A 19317-nucleotide genomic window follows, 5' to 3' on the forward strand; every position below is an offset into this window, starting at 1 on the left:
CTATACACAGTCATATAAGGAAAATCAATGACCCCCGGGGCGGGGCCAATTTCGACCCTAGGGCTTTGATTTGAACAAACTTTGTAGACACTCACTAGAAGATGTTTCATGCTTAATAGCTAAACTCCAGCTATTTGGGTTTTTTTAAAGAAGATTTTTTAAGTTTTTGCTATACACATATAAGGAAAATCAATGACCCCCGGGGCGGAGCCAATTTTGACCCCAGGGCTTTTATTTGAACAAACTTGGTAGACACCCATTAGAACATGTTTCATGCTAAATATCTTAGCTAGAGCTCTTTGAGTTCTTTAAAAGAAGATTTTTTAAGTTTTTACTATATGCATATAGGGAAAATCAATGACCCCCTGGGGCGGGGCCAAATTTGACCCTAGGGTTTTGATTTGAACAAACTTGGTAGGCACTCATTAGAAGATGTTTCATGCCAAATATCTAAGCTCTAGCTCTTACGGTTTTTTAGAAGAAGATTTTTTAAGTTTTTCTTATTGGTTGCCATGGCAACCAGAGTTTTTAATGGAATTTAAATTTTTGAACAACTTTGAAAGGGGTCCACCTAAGGATCATTTCTGTAAAGTTTGGTTGCAATTGGCCATGTAGTTTAGGAGGAGATGTTGTTTGAAAAGTTTGACGCCATTTTTTGAAGGACGCACGACGCACGACGGACGCAGAGTGATGACAAAAGCTCACCTTTGAGCACTTCGTGCTCAGGTGAGCTAATAAAGGGATACTGTTACTTTTTTGTAAGTGTCAATCATTGCTATTTTATGATAAATAAATCATGCATAATATTTGAAATGACACTTTTAAATTATCTGGGTGTTTATACCTGATGAAACCTATTCTATTTTATTTTTGTACTTAATTATCAACACTTTCTTCTGTAAGAATCACGTGACTACACGTTTTAAATTATGTTAGTGTTATAAAATCTATTAGTAGTACCAATTTGCTGATAAGACATACAGGTTAACTTGTGAATGGTAATAGTAATTTTGTATGAATAGTAACTAAGTTATTTTTCATTAATCAGTTTCATGTTTTATATCATTAGAACAGTCTGTATAGTCATATTTTACACATTGAAAATAGATTTTCAAAACCTTTGCCCTTTTTCTTGGTAAAGTGTTATACTTAACTTGGCCCTTTCTGTCTAAACTTCTAACAAGAACGTCCATTATTTAGTTTAGGTTGAACATTACAAAATAAATTTATGCTCAAGATTAGTAGTAATCATTGATTCCGTTATATTCTGTCAATTTCTGTCACGCAGGTATCCAAAATGGTATGACGTAGAGGGAAAATCCCTGGATCCCTAATCGTATTGGATACATAGAGAAAACTTAAAAATTATTTTTGCGTTGATAGTTTATTGCACTCAAAGGCATTTATATGTTAACTATATCGTATGTTATGACAGGAATATTGATTTCAACTAAATTATATATTTTCAATAGTGCATAAGAATATTTTTTATGCAGACACCAATTCTGGAGTAAACCATACGGATTTTAATGCATGGTACATGTACAAAGGTATATGTATAAAGTAAAATTACAAGTACAATTATCAGCATATCACTTGCTTTACAAACCTTGATGGTAAGGTGTTAGACTTTCAGTTAGTTTCAAATTCATAGTGTTTTTTTATGCTTTTTTGCGGTCCCCTTTTTATGTATGATTTTTTTTCTATAATTTGCAAAACTTTACATAAATTGTGTTATGCCTGCAATTCACAATGTAGAGTCGTACACATGGCAATAAAAATTTATCAAAATTATGAAAAAATTATAGAAATGCAACACACAATTAATCATCTTTTGTTTCATATACCGTAATAAAAATTAATTTATGAAAACTACAAAAAGGATTCAAACTTGCACCTACTAGGTCACAACTTTGTTATACTTACCACTAGGCCATTTTATTTATTTTTAGTATAATTTGGTAAAATTTGGGTATATTAAGGCAATATTTGGGTATATTTGGGTATTTTTAGTGCTGCCCACCAGTTTTGAGGCCCAAACGTCCAGGAATTGTATAGTCCAATAGATTAGACGTTAAAGGCTTGTTATAGTTTTATGTTGGTCAAGCCTGACGTCTAATAGTTATTGCTCATAAACGAGTAGCATTTTGAAAAATTAAAAATTGTCTATTGACTTGACTTCTGACCTCATTTAAACGCTTGCATTTGAATTAGCCAATCAGATTTCGCGCACTGTATGGCGGCCATTTGTATATTGGCTGTACATATGGAATTTAATTAAATGAGAGGATTTAATCATAACTTTTCGGACGTGACAGTTAAATTATTGTGTTAAAAGGTATTTATTTTTTAGTTTTGTTCATAAATAGGTCAAAATTAATGTAAATACACGCTGTTTTAATTGTTTAAATTCATTAGATCTAAATCGATGTCTAATGTCATTTTTTTTGCTACACGATTTTGCAAAGATCTGTTAATACCTAACGTAACATGGAAAATGAAAAATGTAAAATATCAGATTAATGAATGATAAATATGAAATAGGTTACGTATAGGTCTTATAATTAGGACTAGGAGATGTAAAGTCCTGAAATCATAGGAACTGTGTATACAATAAACAGCTTGCAGTACATTCCTGAAATTACAGAACACAGTAGCCCAACAAATTGTGCGCTTTACTGGTTGGGGACCACCAAAACCGGACAACCACCAAACCCGGACGGCCCTGAAAATGCTTAATTTAGTATTTATTTTGTTCAGTGGTTGTCAGTCATTTTTTATCAACAGTAAATGCATGTTTCTTCTATAATTAAGTAAATAAGTTTATTTCAACCTCCGTAAATGGTAATATTTTAATGTCTCTTTCAAGAATGTTGACGTTGAAATTTGAGGGTCAAGAAAGCAATGCCTGACCTCATATACCAGCTATAATCATTTGCAGAGTAAACAATAGAATATCCAAAACTTTAGCATTTGTTGCTGAAATACTGTTTTTCATGTTAAAAATCAAAAATCAAAACACCAAAGCTTTTATCTGAATTAAATCACAACATGTACATATCTGTCAGGGCCAAAACACCATTTTTGGGGAAGGGGCCTCAGCCTTTTTCTTGGGGAAAATATGCGTGATTTTGGCATACTTTGGGAAAAGGGGTCTGAAATTTTTACACAAACTTTTAACAAGTTCTTCAAAATAGAAAAGCAAAAAGCACTAGGAAATACTAATAAGGCTATAAAAGACCTATATTCAACACCATCATTTTATTTTGTTCTAAATTCTATGGGAAATTTCAAAAGACTTGGGAATTTTTAGGACCAACCTGGGGAAAAAAAAGGCTATTTTGGTTGGGGAAACAGCCTATATTCGGCCTCTACAAAGAAGGGTTTTTTGGCCCTGTCTGTCCGGACACACGGTAGCCCGGGTCTCCACGATACCGGTGTACATATTTTATACAAGGTGTTTTTCATATAAAAATTTACTGACTTGAAAAAAAGAAGCAATAAACAACTTCATTAACATTTAATCCTCTTAAAATTACATTACAGAGTTCTGTTACTCAGAAATTCTCCCTCATTGCGAATGTAAACAATGGTCGACCATTTTGTATGACGTAGTTAAACAGACTTCCTGCTACCGGTGCACTGGTAAAAATGTTATTTATATGGAAAGCCATTGCAGTTTTAATAGCAAATATATCATTTTAGCATTCTTGTATTCATATCTGAAAAAAAAACGCTTAAAAACAACATAAAAATGTGTGTTACAATAATTTATTGTTCATCTTTTATGACTCCCAAGGGGTCTCTGTTTTAGAACCTTTTCCTCCTAATTACAGGTGTATATTATACCATGTGGCTGGATTCAAAAATTCCCCTTCACTTATATAATTTTAGTGTTGTTGTGATTGTCTGGTCCTTTTGTATCATTGAATCAATTTTATTTCTATATGATGAAGATAAAATATCGATATGGCACTTTACACAGGCTCCTGAAACTGACTTTTTAATTTTCATAAACTATTTTATATGCACTAATGGCTTTCCATAGATTAATTTTTTCCCGCCAAAAATGATGTCAAAAGGTCAAGTGACATGTAATGGAAATTGAATGACGTCAGCACCTGTGATTTTTTATTTTCTTGGAAAAAAAATGTGTTTTGTAGAGAGACTAATTTATGCAATGGAAAAATAGGATAGTAAAATAAACAAGAGGGCCATGATGGCCCTGAGGTCGCTCACCTGTATATAGCCCCCCCCCCCCCCGGCCCAATTTTTACCCAAGGGCTTTTATTTGTTTATTTGAACAGACTTGGTAGACACCCATAAGAAGATGTTTCATGCAAAACATCTAAGTTCTAGCTCATTGGGTTTTTTAAAAGAAGATTTTTTAAGTTTTTACTATACACATAGAGTAAAAAACAATGACACCCCCCGGGCAGGGCCAGTTTTGACCCCTGGACTTTTATTTGAACAAACTTTGTAGATATTTACTTAAAGATGTTTCATGCTTAATATCTAAACTCTAGTTATTTGGGTTTTTTCAAAGAAGATTTTTTAAGTTTTTGCTATGTATATAAGGAAAAATCAATGACCCCCGGGGCGGGGCCAGTTTTGACCCCAGGGCTTTTATTTGAACATACTTGGTAGACACCCATTAGAACATGTCTCATGCTAAATATCTTAGCTCTAGCTCTTTGGGTTCTTTAAAAGAAGATTTTATAAGTTTTTACTATATGCATATAAGGAAAATCAATGACCCCTGGGGAGGGGCCAATTTGGACCCCAGGGGTTTTATTTGAACAAACTTGGTAGACATTCACTAGAAGATGTTTCATGCCAAATATATAAGCTTTAGCTCTTACAGTTCTTTAAAAGAAGATTTTTTAAGTTTTTACTATATGCATATAGGGAAAATCAATGACCCCCCGGGGCGGGGCCAATTTTGACCCCAGGGCTTTTATTTGAACAAACTTGGTAGACATTTACTAGAAGATGTTTTATGCCAAATATCTAAGCTCTAGCTCTTACGGTTCTTTAAAAGAAGATTTTTTAAGTTTAAACTATATGCATATAGGGAAAATCAATTACCCCCCAGGGCGGGGCCAATTTTGACCCCAGGGCTTTTATTTGAACAAACTTGGTAGACATTCACTAGAAGATGTTTCATGCCAAATATCTAAGCTCTAGCTCTTTGGGTTCTTTAAAAGAAGATTTTTTTAAGTTTTTACTTTATGCATATAGGGAAAATCAATGACCCCTGGGGCGGGGCCAATTTTGACCCCAGGGCTTTTATTTGAACAAACTTGGTAGACATTCACTAGAAGATGTTTCATGCCAAATATCTAAGCTCTAGCTCTTACAGTTCTTTAAAGGAAGATTTTTTAAGTGTTTACTATATGCATATAGGGAAAATCAATGACCCCCCCGGGGCGGGGCCAATTTTGACCCCAGGGCTTTTATTTGAACAAACTTGGTAGACACTCACTAGAAGATGTTCCATGCCAAAAATCTTAGCTCTAGCTCTTACAGTTCTTTAAAAGAAGATCTTTTAAGTTTTTACTATATGCATATAGGGAAAATCAATGACCCCCCGGGGGCGGGGCCAATTTTGACCCCAGGGCTTTTATTTGAACAAACTTGGTAGACACTCATTAGAAGATGTTTCATGCCAAATATCTAAGCTCTAGCTCTTAGGGTTGTTTAAAAGAAGATATTTAAAGATTTTTCTTTCGGTTGCCATGGCAACCAGAGTTCTGCATGGAATTAAATTCTTTGAACAATTTTTAAAGGTGACCACCAAAGGAACATTCCTGTGAAGTTTGGATGAAATTGGCTCAGTGGTTTATGAGGAGATGTCATTTAAAGCAAAAGTTTACGGACGGACGACGGACGGACGGACGGACGCCGGACGAAAAGCGATCACAAAAGCTCACCCTGTCACTTTGTGACAGGTGAGCTAAAAATAAGGTAGGATATGTGAAATATTTCCTTCAGAAACTCTTCAAAATGTTTAAAAACTTTAAAATAGCCAATATTACTGGGAGCATGTCAATATAAACACTCGGTAGGTGGTGTTGACAAAAATATCGCGAGATTTGTGAATATACCGGTACCGTGGAGTCACCGGTAACATGGGGTTCGAGTATACTCACAGTATATGAACGATTTGAACCCCAACCGGATCTTGTGAGAAGATCTCAGCATCTAAACGTACAATCAGGCGTAATGACACATTAAACTATTAAAAATCGGCTTGAATTTAATATGTTACGGTATGTTAACATTTGAATCATAATTCATATTAAGAAATAATTTATCTTTGCTTAAATATACATCCATAACCTTCTTGGTAAAATATATGCGCATAAAACGCTGTGCTCTTCGCCTCATGTTGTGTTTATGTCAACACACGCCGATTACACAAGCAAATGTATGCCTAAAAATTGTTTAATTCACTATAACTCATATCTGAATCTTTAATTTATTATCTTAACCTCATGTTACCGGACAGACACTTGTGAAAATATCTTTGAATATTGATAAAACATAGTAAATAATAGAGGCGAAATTTCTGATAACTGTACCCGTCTTGCTGAAACAATTTTAATGATTTGTACCCTACTTGTGTTTTCACTGAACCATTACTTGCGAGTCACTTTTGATGATTTTTATTGTGTTTTTGTCGTATGTTCCAAATTTTATTGTGCAGAATATGAAGTTATTGTGTCACAAGAGAAGGGTACATGTTTTACATGTAAGTAACTAAAACTGCATATGAATGGCGGAGCTACGTCATGTTTTCACTGTCTACGAAAGTGGCTGTTTAAACGAATCATAAAGTCAATTATTTCTTGATAGGAATAATTAACTAACAAACTTCATCTTCACTTACCATTCATTTTTCTTTGGAAAGATATAAAGCTAAAATATTACATATGTACTATAATTTTTTTTATATTTAGTTCAACGGCATTGTTGTTAGTTTTGACGTGACCGTTATATAACGTCACGTATCAATAAACCTCGAAATATCATTTAAAGATTTTTTTGCAGATTACTTATTCAACATGTTGCAAGCTTTACACCTACCGTTGGTTTCATTCTGCTTTTTTAAACACTGTTTTATATTCTCAGAATTCATTGACTTTCTATTTCTGACATGTACGACTTTTATTCTTTGTATATCTTTCATAGGCGTCGACAATTTTGGCATCTTTTTAAACGGAGAATATTCGGGAAATTTTGAAATTTTAATTGTCAGTGTTTCAGCAATTGGTGTTATAAACTTCTTTTTTTTTCGTTTACGTTATTGGCTGTGACGCTGAATTTTTTAAGTAGGAAATTTTATTCTGATCATTATTTATTCTTATTTTCAAGTTGCAGTCTGGATGGCGAATAATTATGTGGTCAATGATGGCATTGAAATTCGTAGTCTTTACTGAACAGTATATACAGTTGTATTCTTCCATGGTGATCCGAAAGAAAAATATACATAGCATTATATATTTTATTAAACAAATGATTAACAATATTATCAGTTAAACCAATTCTCGGTAAATACCTTAGATCCCACCTTATATACTAAAATTCTATTACAATCATTTATATTTTATGGCAATAATTGATACAAAATCGCAATGAACGTAAACTTTTCTCCAATAAATCTTTAAAAATACTCACAAGTCAGGGTACAGATAAAATTCGTAAACTCACAAGTAGGGTTCATAATCACCAGCAAGTAACATTCAGTTTACGGAAATGACCTCCTTGGTAAAACTCTTAAATTTATGTTCAAGATACAGCAATATGTTATGCATATGACTAAATTATCGTTTGTTATTTATTACTTCAGTAGTTCGATATCACAATTCAATGTTTAACTAAATCAACATTGGAATAATACGGGTTTTTGTTCGTGTTCAGTGTTGATCACCTGAAAGCTGTTCGTGAGTTTCGATTATTTTATAGCCTTCATGCTAACGTTTATGTTTTGCATAACTTAGACGTTTAATAAAGTTTCTCTCTTATAATATACATATAGATTTACTAACCTAACGTCCATCAGTATCAATATAAATACCAATATCGTAAACAAGTGAAGTGGCAGAATATGGCTGACACTAAAATCTTCTCACAAGATCCGGTTGGGGTTCAAATCGTTTATATACTGTGATACTGTAGTGTAGACAATTTAGGTAGTTTTGATACCCTCCTTGATGAGCGTCAAATGTAAGTGTCAATACAATCAGAAATAAACAAACTAGTTTGTTAGTTAGGAGAAGAACCTAGCTGTACTATGTAAAATTTTTAGTTCTCTAGGTTAAAAATTATGAAATATGTACGGAAAAATGTTCAAAAAGTGTCCGGTTGATGGTCCCTGACCAGTAGGGCTTTATTATATATGTGAAATAATCACAGGGACCCAGCACAGTGTTGGGATAGTGTAAAAAAGTATTTTTAAAAAAATATATATATTGTATATATAATATATATTATATATACAGTATAAAATTTTTTCTAGAATTACTTTTTTTACACTATCCCAACACTGTGCCGGGTCCCTTTGGAAATAATAGACAGACATCTTTGAAAAATCAGATTATAAAATAAGTCGGCCTTGCAGTCGAAATATTGAGACTAAGAACAAAGTAGCGTATTTTGTGACGAGTAGTATATATACGCATTAACGTTATATATTACAGGGAAACCAGATAGATATGATGTTATTCGGTTTTCCTTCTAAATTTAGATCCGACATACACCATTATATCATCTGATCTGTTCTTTAACCTATGATTAAAACTGACAAAGTAGAATAATAATAATTATAACAATAAAAAATACTACTGTACTAACAATAATGATGATGAGCATCATAAGACAATCGAATAAAGAATTAATAATTAAATAAATTCTCTAACCGTTTATCGGAAACACGTCCTATATAGTCAGTCTGTTCGCAAGGGAGGTTAACTCTGTGAGGTTTCAAGGTTTATTTGAATTCGGAGTGGTCCGTTAAAATGCGAAATGAGCTTATTTTACGAAAGAACACCCAAAACGTTATAAAACGTGTCAAAATTTTCTATTCTCAAAAGCGGATATTGTTTTGTCGCAGGAAACCCGGCAATATTTCCATCACATTATTTTGCATTATCTACTTTGAAAGCATTTTTCAAGAGACGGTATGCCTAAAATACGAAAGTGAGATTTTTGACGAAAGTGAACGAAAGTGACCCGAGAAAACCATATCTTAGATCTGTTCCTGACAAATAACCCCTCCATTGTTAACAGAGCCAACGTAATCCCAGGTATCAGTGATCACGATGCTGTCCTGGTCAACACAAATACCTCCGCCCGCATAAAGCTCCAAAAACCACGTAAGATCCACTTATATAATAAGGCAGACTGGGACGGTCTTAGGTAACATATGTCCAACCTTCATGATTCTCTTACCAGGTCAAAAAGTTATTCCAACAAATCAGTGGAAGAGTTAGGCAAACAATATCCAGCTCAATTGAGGAAGGGGTCAATACTTTCATCCCATCAAAATGGTCATCCTCCAAAAATAAACTCCCCTGGATCAAGGTTTAACCTCAAACGTTATACAGGAAAAGGGACAAAGCCTACAAGCAGTACAAGATCCATAACTCAAATAAATCTAGAGAAAAATATCTCAGTATTAAACATCTCTGCAGAAAAGAAACTAAGTTAGCCTATCAAAATTACTTAGAAGATATACTAAACATTAACAACAACATCTCTCAAGAACATGAACAAACACAAACCAGACCAAACACCAAAAAAGCTATATTCACTATTAAAACATTCAAAACAAGATTCTTTTGGCATTGACTCACTGAAAAAACACAATAAACTGTATACATCAGATCAAGACAAGGCAACAGTACTAAATGAACAATTTCAATCAGTTTTCACTTCTAAATCCCCCTGTTTCTCTTAAATTCCTTGCTGATATGAAGGTACAGGATCAGGCAGATACAGGTAGAGAGGTTCCCCACACACCATTTAGCCCCCATAACCCCATGCGTGATATTGATATCTTGTAAAAGGTGTTGAGAAGCTTTTAAAAAACCTCAACCCCCATAAGGCTGCAGGACCTGATCAAATTAGACCCATAGTGCTCAAAAAATACCAGTAAAGAATTAGCCCCTATAGTGTCCAAACTTTTCCAGAAATCACTGCAGTCCAGCACTCTACCAGACCATCTGGAAAATGGCAAATGTCGCCCCTGTCTTTAAAAAAGGTAGCAAGTCAGAACCCAGCCAATATCGCCCTATCTCTCTTACCTGTATCTTGTGTAAAACCCTGGAACACATTGTCTCCTCCAGTTATAACAAAGCACTTTACTAGATCAAACTTGTTCTATGAATTGCAGCATGGTTTCCGAGAAAAAAAGGTCATGTCAATCCCAACTATTAATGCTTATAGATGATATTCTACAGTCAGTAAATCAGAGAAGCAAGTAGACTTAATCCTTCTTGACTTCTCTAAGGCCTTTGATATGGTCAACCATGAAAAACTCCCTGTATAAGCTGCATTTCTACGGTATAAGGGGTCAGACTCTTAAATGGATCAAAGGTTTTCTTGATAACAGGTCACAGTCTGTGGTGGTAAATGGCTCCACATCCAGCTCCATACCAGTCTCCTCCGTGTTCCCCAGGGCTCGGTCCTCGGACCTCTCTTATTTCTTATATACATAAATGACCTTCCTGAATATGTCCAATTTCCTCTAAGGTCCGCCTATTTGCTGATGACACAGCCATCTATCTATCTCTGACTGTCGCTTCTCATTCTAGCTTACTTCAACATGACTTACACCAACTTGAACAATGGGAAACAAAATGGGACATGCAATTTAATCCATCAAAATGCCAGGTTATCCAAATCACAAAACGAAAAACAGTCATTCCAACAAAATACCTCCTACATAACACCACATTAGAAACAGTTCCATCTGCTAAATACCTTGGCATTACAATATCAATGATTTAACATGGAACAAACACATAAACAACATCACAACAAAGCGAATCAAACACTTGGTTTTCTACGCCGAAACATCAAGGTTCACTCAGAAAGGTTAAAGTCAACAGCATACAAGACACTTGTCAGACCCCAGCTTGAGTACAGCTCCACGGTCTGGTCCCCTACACAGGAACTCTCATTGACCAGATAGAGTCAGTCCAGAGAAGGGCTGCTAGGTGGGTCAAACATGAACTTTGGCCGTATGTCAAGTGTCACTGACATGTTGACTTCCCTTCAATGGAGGCGCCTTGACCTTCGGCGTATTGACCAACGCTTGGTCATGTTTCACAACATCCTGCATGACCAGGTGGCTATTCCTTTCCCAAAGTATATCGTCCCTCTTACAAGATCATCTAGAACATCCCATCTCCATGTATTCCAACAAGTCCAAACTAAAACTGATTACTATAAATATTCATTTTTCCCAAGAACAATTGTCCACTGGAATGCTTTACCACCTGAAATCATAAACTTGTCTGGCCCCGAGTTCAGTCTGGCTGTAAGCCGGATTGAACATACGTCTCCTTAAAAATACCTTTTCTGTTTTTAACCTGTTTTTAACAATATACTCATTTCCTTTACTTTTATATTCTTTTATTTCAACTCTTTTACTAACATTCTTGTCAGTTGACGCGCGTCAAGTCTAGGTCCCCAGCAGGGGTTTGACTATATGGAAGATAGATAGATAGATAGTGACTTTTAAAATTTGAATTGTAACGGTTTAATTGAATTTTACAGTAAAATTGCTATTTGCAGACGTATATTATTAGCAACTTATAATATTTCTTTTCAAAAATAATCACTATGATGATTTAATCGCCATTTATTTGCATAACACAAGTTTTGAGATCTTCCTTTCGCTCACTTTGAAAAAATACGATTTCAAGTGATTTGTAAAATATTAAATATAGAGTTTAAATTTAAATTTGTACTAAAATTCCAGTTTGTAGACTTATGGTATCAGAAATATATAATATTTATATTCAAAAATAATCACTATGATGATTTAATCTTCCCCTTGCTCACATTGAAAAATACGAAAGTGACTTGTAAAATATGAAATAAAGCGTTGAATTGAAAGTTATACTTATATCGCACTTTTCAGGCGTATATTATCAGAAATCAATATTAATTTCTTATAATATACGTCTACAAACTGCAAATTTAGTACATTTTCAATTTAAACTCTATATTTAATAGTTTACAAGTCACTTTCGTATTTTTCTATGCAAGCGAAAGGAAGATAACTAAACTTTTATATTTAGAAATTAGGTCAATAAATGGCGATTAAATCATGATTATGGTTATTTATTATAATATATATAATAAGTTGCTAATAATATACGTCTACAAACAGCAATTTTACTGTAAAATTCTATTAAAACGGTATAATTCAAATTTTAAAAGTCACTTTCGCTCACTTTCGTCAAAAACCTCACTTTCGTATTTTAGGCAAACCCTTCAAGAGATGGTAAATGAAATAGGCCTGATGTTTTAAGAAAAAAGTTTTTTTTAAAGTAGATCTACTAGTACTAAGTCATTTTTATAAAAATCGGTTGAAGAGTGTCACTGATCGTTTATTAATCATATTATTGGATAATAAAATTGGTAATTTAGTTCTAATCAATTTTAGGTAAAGAAAGCTAAAAATACTAACTTATTTCAACAGCAAATAAAGTCCTACCCCCATAACGTAAAATGTCGGTGTTTTCAATATTAAAATATCGTTGAAATACGGTATATTCCTCGTTCGCACCGTATTAATGCGTAAGATTTATCAGAAATTACGTTTATTAAATTACAGGGGTATTACATTAATAAATATTATCTCAAAAATCTACTCACCAGTTTATCTGAATCGCTTAACCGAATGGTCTAGTTAGTTCTATCCTTAATTATGGGACAGAAGTAGTTGGATATGACGGAGCAAAGGATATTGAATAAGTTCATTGTAAATTTTTACGAAAAGTACTTAAATTAATGTTAGGAAGTCAAAAAATTTAGATGGTCTATACGGAGAGACATCCGACATCCAAAATGCTTCTTTAGAATGATGTTAACCTGCACAATTCACCTGGCTGTATACTGTAGCAGTATTTATCTTTTTGGCTTGCAGCCGTGGCTGCAAGCCATTTCATATGGAAAACTTGTTCCGGTTAGGTGGCTTCCCGCGTACATCTGTTGGTGCATGATTGAACGGGAAACCAGCTGCAATCGTGCCAATCGCAACTTTTCGGCCTTTTCCGTCACTCTTCGGATTAATGATAATAGCCGATGTAGTTCCGATTGCAATCGTGACAATTCGGGCGATTCCATCATACTGCGGAATCAGATGAAGTAATATTACGGAAATCTAAGCTATTTTAGTTACTTCGGTAATCCCAGTTTGTTTATATAAATATGATTTCTATTTTTACTTGATTTATCGGTTTAAACCGTAATAAATTATAAACGAAATTGTTCCGTTTCAATTGTTTTTCAAGACGCAAAAGTTAGTTTCTTTTATAATTGTTTTTTTTTTGTCTGTATTAGTTTTATACAATAGAGAATGGTGACTGTAGTATTATTCCATCTTCAAAGGGTGTGGTGACTGTAGTATTATTCCGTCCTGCTTACCAAATCACGCATGATCGAGTTATATTTAGATCTACTGAACGCAATTCAACTTCTTGGTGAGGTAATCTAAAAATAGCCCATGCATATCATTAACCTTGCCACGTGCTGATCTATGTAACATAGTTGATACATGCTTATTAATTGGTACCACGTAACGAAGTATTTTAGTGCATTTACTTGTCTATAAAGCAAAGGAATGATTTTGCTGCGAAAAACGGGAAATGAAATGTGCACACTTGTTTTTCCTTAAGTATCACGTTAGTATTTTTACGATTGATCATTTTCTTTATTAGTTTTATATAAATAGAGAATATATTTCAAATCGTTTTGACAAAAAAAAATCGGTTTTCCAAAAAAAAAAAAAAAAAAACCCAACTAAATAAACCCTTTATGATAGACCTATACAAATACCGTAATTAAAAAAAATTGATAATAAATTGAAAAAAAAACAATTTTAAAGGGTTTGGTTGAAGGCACAACTGTGCAAGCCTTTCCTTTTAAAAGGAAACTTTATTGAAACTAAACTACTTGTATTATCACCATGGACCGAAGTAAATCCCCCATCTTGAAAATTCTATACTGTAACCGGAAAGCGCGATATGGTTATACGTGTTAGTTGCCTCTTACGATCATGCATGATTAAACGATGGCTGCTATTCAAATGCCTCAGCCACAAGAGTGAGGTTATTTATTACACAGCTGGAAAAAGGTGCTGACCGAGTTTAGTAAACAGTTTGCAGATCTGTACGAGTCAAATGGAATCAGTATGGTACTCATGCAACAATGAACTCATCAAATTACAAATTTAAATAAATGCACATGTACCATGAATCATGGTATTTCACTTTATGATCTGTGACAACATGATATTTGGTTTTCCCGTTAGGCCCTGCATAATAAGTTGCAAAGCAATTATTACTTTCAAATCAATTGTGTTAAATAATCAAAATCCAAATATATTAATTTTATAAGTTTTATTGCTGGGAGTTATAAGTAATCAAGTAGACTCACAAAATAGTGATATAACACATACACAAGATGTTAAACTCCATAACCTAGACGCTCAACATGTATATATATTTAAAATATAGCTAACAGCTGATATTACTACAGATAATATGATAATATTATATTGAACATCGATGATACAATCTAACTTATTTTTTACAGATATGCCTTTATATCAACATGATTTACAAAAACTCTCCGACAAGTTGCTTCTTATTATATGAATACTTTTTTTCACTGAAAACATAAAAATATCATACAAATTAATACGATCGGAGGAAATTATTCTTTTATTGAATCATATGTATTCATTAAATAAAATATTTTGATAAATTTGCTTCAAAGATTTATAATGAGATTAAATGATGCCAAAAATCTGCATTTGAAAAAAATAATACTTACGACAGCTACGACTGTTACCTTTGTTCGCTTACTTTTGAATCATTTTCGTTTTAAATGTAAGTCCTTTTTGTCATAGAAAGATACTAAATATGAAATATGTTGCTGTTTGTTAAAATCTATATCGTCATCAATTCATAACACGCACTTAGAAACTTCGAATTCATAAATTAACTATTTATATCTATTAACTAATCATTTTAATAATATTATGTAGTAATAAAAACCCGCATGTGTATGACGCGTGATAGTTAAAAATAGTCTATTTTTAGTTCACCTTAGCACATGATGAGCTATTGGGATTACAGATTTTTGGCATGAAACATTGTGCAGCGGACCTCTACCAAGATTGTTCAAATAACAGACCTGGTTTAAATATGACCCCCGCCCTTGGGGTCATAGTTTTCCCTTATATGCGTTTTGTAAAAACCTTGAAAAATCTTCTTCAAGAAAAAAAAAGAACTTTCTTCAGAATAACTTTCAGCTCCGTTTTAGACCAGATTACAGGGCTGGGAATCAAAACTGCGTCGTATCCTACAAAATGTAAACAAACACCGCTATCTTGGACCGAAATATGTATGTTTTTGTTTATAACTCTTTTTGTTGGAAATGACTGAAAACCAGGTATATGTATTAATTAACACGCTACACTATTGTCTGCTTCGTTCGGTATATGTTGCTTAGACAACTATTTTGTAAAACAAAAGTTATAGCGAACTTGCGTCTCGAAGCGGAGCAGAATTTTTATGAAAATGTGTTGATACGACGCAGTTCATATTGCTTTATCTATCGTTTTTTCCTTCAAATCAATTATATATTTGTTTCAGAGTCCCCCTCATCGCCAAGAAAATTTAGGACATGTGACAGGCTAAAATGGCCTCATGTCAATCTTAGGGGAACTAGTAACCGATGCTGAACAGCCTTTTTAATCTATCTCAATTCATTGAGAAGTTGCAGAACTTTGAAATCAGTTTTGATGGGGAAAAAAACAATGCAATTGGCAATTTTGAGAAGTCCCCCTGTTGCCATGTTAACAGGAAATTCACGATTGAGCATGCTGTTACAGAGGCTAATGCTATGGTATAGTCAACATTTGTGCCAAGTTTCATCAATATTGAAGCATTTTTTTCATAGTTTCATAGCAGTTTGAACTTGTTACAGGAGGCTTTTCAATGAAAACGGTCATTTATCGCAATATGCTCATGGGGTAAAAGAAAGAAGTTCTTGGTGCTTCAAAACTTGGACAAATTTAAGATACTAACTGTTGCCAGTTCTTTCTTTAAATGAAAAATACAAAAATTTTGACAAGTGAATAAATCTAAGATACCAACTGTTGTCAAAAATACAAAACAATTGACAAAATACTAACTGTTGTCAGTTTTTTCTTTAAATGAAAAATACAAAACTTTTGACAACTGAATAAATTTAAGATATAAACTGTTGTCAAAATTTTTGACAAGTGAATAAATTTAAAGTAATAACTGTTGTCCATGCTTTCTTTAAATGAAAAATACAAAAAGAAAAAAAAAAAAAAAGAAAAAAAAATTAATATACTAACTGTTGTCAGTTCTTTCTTGAAATGAAAAATACATTTTTTTTCTTGAAATTTATGAATTGATGGCCAGCGACAATAGTATGGTTTTAAGTATTTGCGACGTTAACTATAGCTAGCAAAAAATTAAATTCATTTTCTATCACGTTTAAATTGCAATTTGTACATAGTCTGTTTTCTCGCGCTACGTTTTCGTATCGACCCGTTTCTATTGCTGGGTTATGGGTTGACAATCTAAATTTTGTAAGTGATATTCGAAATTTGTTAATGTTAACTTTATTAAGATATTCTTCAGTTTCGAGTGAGCGGTAAAGATGCTGTATGACGACAGTCTACTAGAATTTCTTATATTGCTATACGTACCATTCTTGCTTGTAAATGTTCAGAATTCTGTTCTTAATTTGTTGAAAATTGATTGTTATATGTTCTTGATTAATCCATATGCTCCACATTCCTATTTCATTTAAAATATGTTTAATTTGGCATGAAATATTATCATACATGATGAACTTGAACTGACCCTATGTATAATGCATGTTTGCTTCTAGTAAATATCTAAGACTTTGACAGAATCAAAAATATCAAAGCCAACTCACTGCAACTGCATGGTATAAATGTTTACCGCGAGAATATAAATAACATCTATTCAAATGTCAAAGTCATGGTACCTGTTTATAAAATGGCGGAAATAAAATTGATATGTTTTATATCGATTATTTTCATGTAAATAAATCAATTTATGGTTAAATGTATTGGAAAAGCCTTCCACATCAGGTCAACTCCAGTCCCAGCCTAGATGCCTACAGGGATAGGTTGGCGACAGTCACCTTCTAGTCCCCTCCCCTAGTATGTTTTTAATCTTGCACTCTTTCTTTTATCCTGCACCCTTTTTTATCTGTGAACTTCATCTTTTAGTATGCACCTAATACCTTTAACACAGTTTTCCTGACAAGCGCCTCCCAGTCATAGTCAAAATTGATTGTTCGGGAGTAACATGTAGATGTAGATGTAGAAGTTTGAAGAAAACTAAATTCAAAAAACATTTGGTTGCACGTCACTAAATTCATAATATTCTTCATCTTCCAATATAGTACAGACACCTTCCGGCGTATACTCGTACAAGCGCATAATATTATTATATGTTTGCGCGGCACTACATGTATTTGGAAAAAACAGACACACACACGTGAAAAAATAGCAGCAACTGATGAAATTTCTTTGGCTTTGAATGGTCACAGCTTCATAAAGACTGGCACAGGAAAGACTTCTACTCTGAAGTACGTTAACGTGTTTTTGTATTTTCTGATCGCAAGATCAGTAAATACATAGCTAACACCCACGGTCTAACACAAAATTTCCTAACAGACCTAAGAACGCAAAGTAGTTCTCACTCAAAACTGCTTATAAACCAGCAATTTAAAAGACCGAATAATTTTTAATGTAGGCATTTAACGAATTACAGTGCATTGAAAGTTCAGATTAGTCAATAGAAATATGAGGTTACAATCACAAATTTCGCGGATGAATATCATTTTAATCAATGAAAATTCTATTTTTAGCTATGTCGATTACTGAATACTCCAGGGCGTAGTACACAAATAAATCTGACTGCCGAGTAGTGGAATATATACATGTCGGACTGTTTTGGCGAGAAGATTTACGCTAAATTATTTTTATCAGTGTTAAACAGGTTTATCGTGAACAAAAAAACCTCGAAATTGATAAGGATTACAAACACGAAATGGAAATTCTCAATTTAGAATTACAATATATTTGTTTTTATTCAGGCTACATATTACGTATTACTTCACCGCGGTACAGGGGTATCGCGCTCGTATCGCGCTCGTTTAGGGTGTGAAAGGCCTCAGGTTTAAATCCTAGTCGAGGCAACTTTTTTTAAAGTGTCTTTTTAAGGAAGTAGCCACGATATGCAAGGATAAAGTGTGGCTGTCATAAAAATTATTTTTGATGCAACTCTAGTCCTGCAAAATTCCATATGTATCAATCTCAAACTGTTATAGAAAAAAAAATCTTAACGCAGTCGCTGCGTAAGATGAATTATAGTATATAAAAATAAACTTATATAGGAAAATACATACAGATAGTCAGTATGATTTAGATTGCAAAGATCAGAAAATACCACAGAGCTTGCAGCCCTTTGATTTATATAGAGATAAGGACTATATCACTAATATACATATATTTTGTGATGTATTGATTAAATGTCAAGTTCCTGTGCTGTAGCCAACAAGGCGATTAATCTCTAAAAGTAAATATACGAAGACAATTGCTATTTCTTGGTTAAAATCCTCGCTTAAAGTCTGAAAATAACATTATGTATTTTCGAAAATAATTTTGAAAAGTGCCGTACAGCCTGACAATACAGTGTGTCCTGGCTAGTCGTACGTGACTCACGTACTGCTAGAACTTTTGGCTAGCCAGGGCCCGTACGGCTAGCCACTTCCTTTCCGTCAAGAGGTTTATTGTTTATATTTTATTACGACGCAATCTAATCTGTATGTAGAATCAAGTTTTCTTCACAATCTGGTAAAGCATTTATGTAGTTAATGCTTAATGAGGGTCAATCCGCCCTTTCGGGCACAAAATGCAGCTTTCGCTGTCGAGTACGGACCCCGGACATGTCACCAGTCATGTCCTTAAAGAGTTAATTTTGAAGCACAAAGTGATGATAATTT

At 33.6% G+C, this 19317-nt stretch overlaps 1 protein-coding gene across 1 annotated transcript in view; it reads right to left on the bottom strand.

Moving 5' to 3' along the window:
* Positions 1-8975, bottom strand: part of LOC132712797 (uncharacterized) — a 43013-nt gene extending 34038 nt beyond the window's left edge. The window contains exon 1 of the mRNA XM_060695234.1: positions 8922-8975. The gene's annotated coding sequence lies outside the window, so the exon portion shown is untranslated. The remainder of the gene's footprint in view (positions 1-8921) is intronic.
* Between the last annotated feature and the right edge of the window lie 10342 nt (positions 8976-19317).

Source organism: Ruditapes philippinarum, unplaced genomic scaffold (assembly GCF_026571515.1).
Source record: "Ruditapes philippinarum isolate M1 unplaced genomic scaffold, ASM2657151v2 ctg1170_1_1_1_1, whole genome shotgun sequence".
In the NCBI taxonomy this organism is placed as follows: Eukaryota; Metazoa; Mollusca; class Bivalvia; order Venerida; family Veneridae; genus Ruditapes; species Ruditapes philippinarum.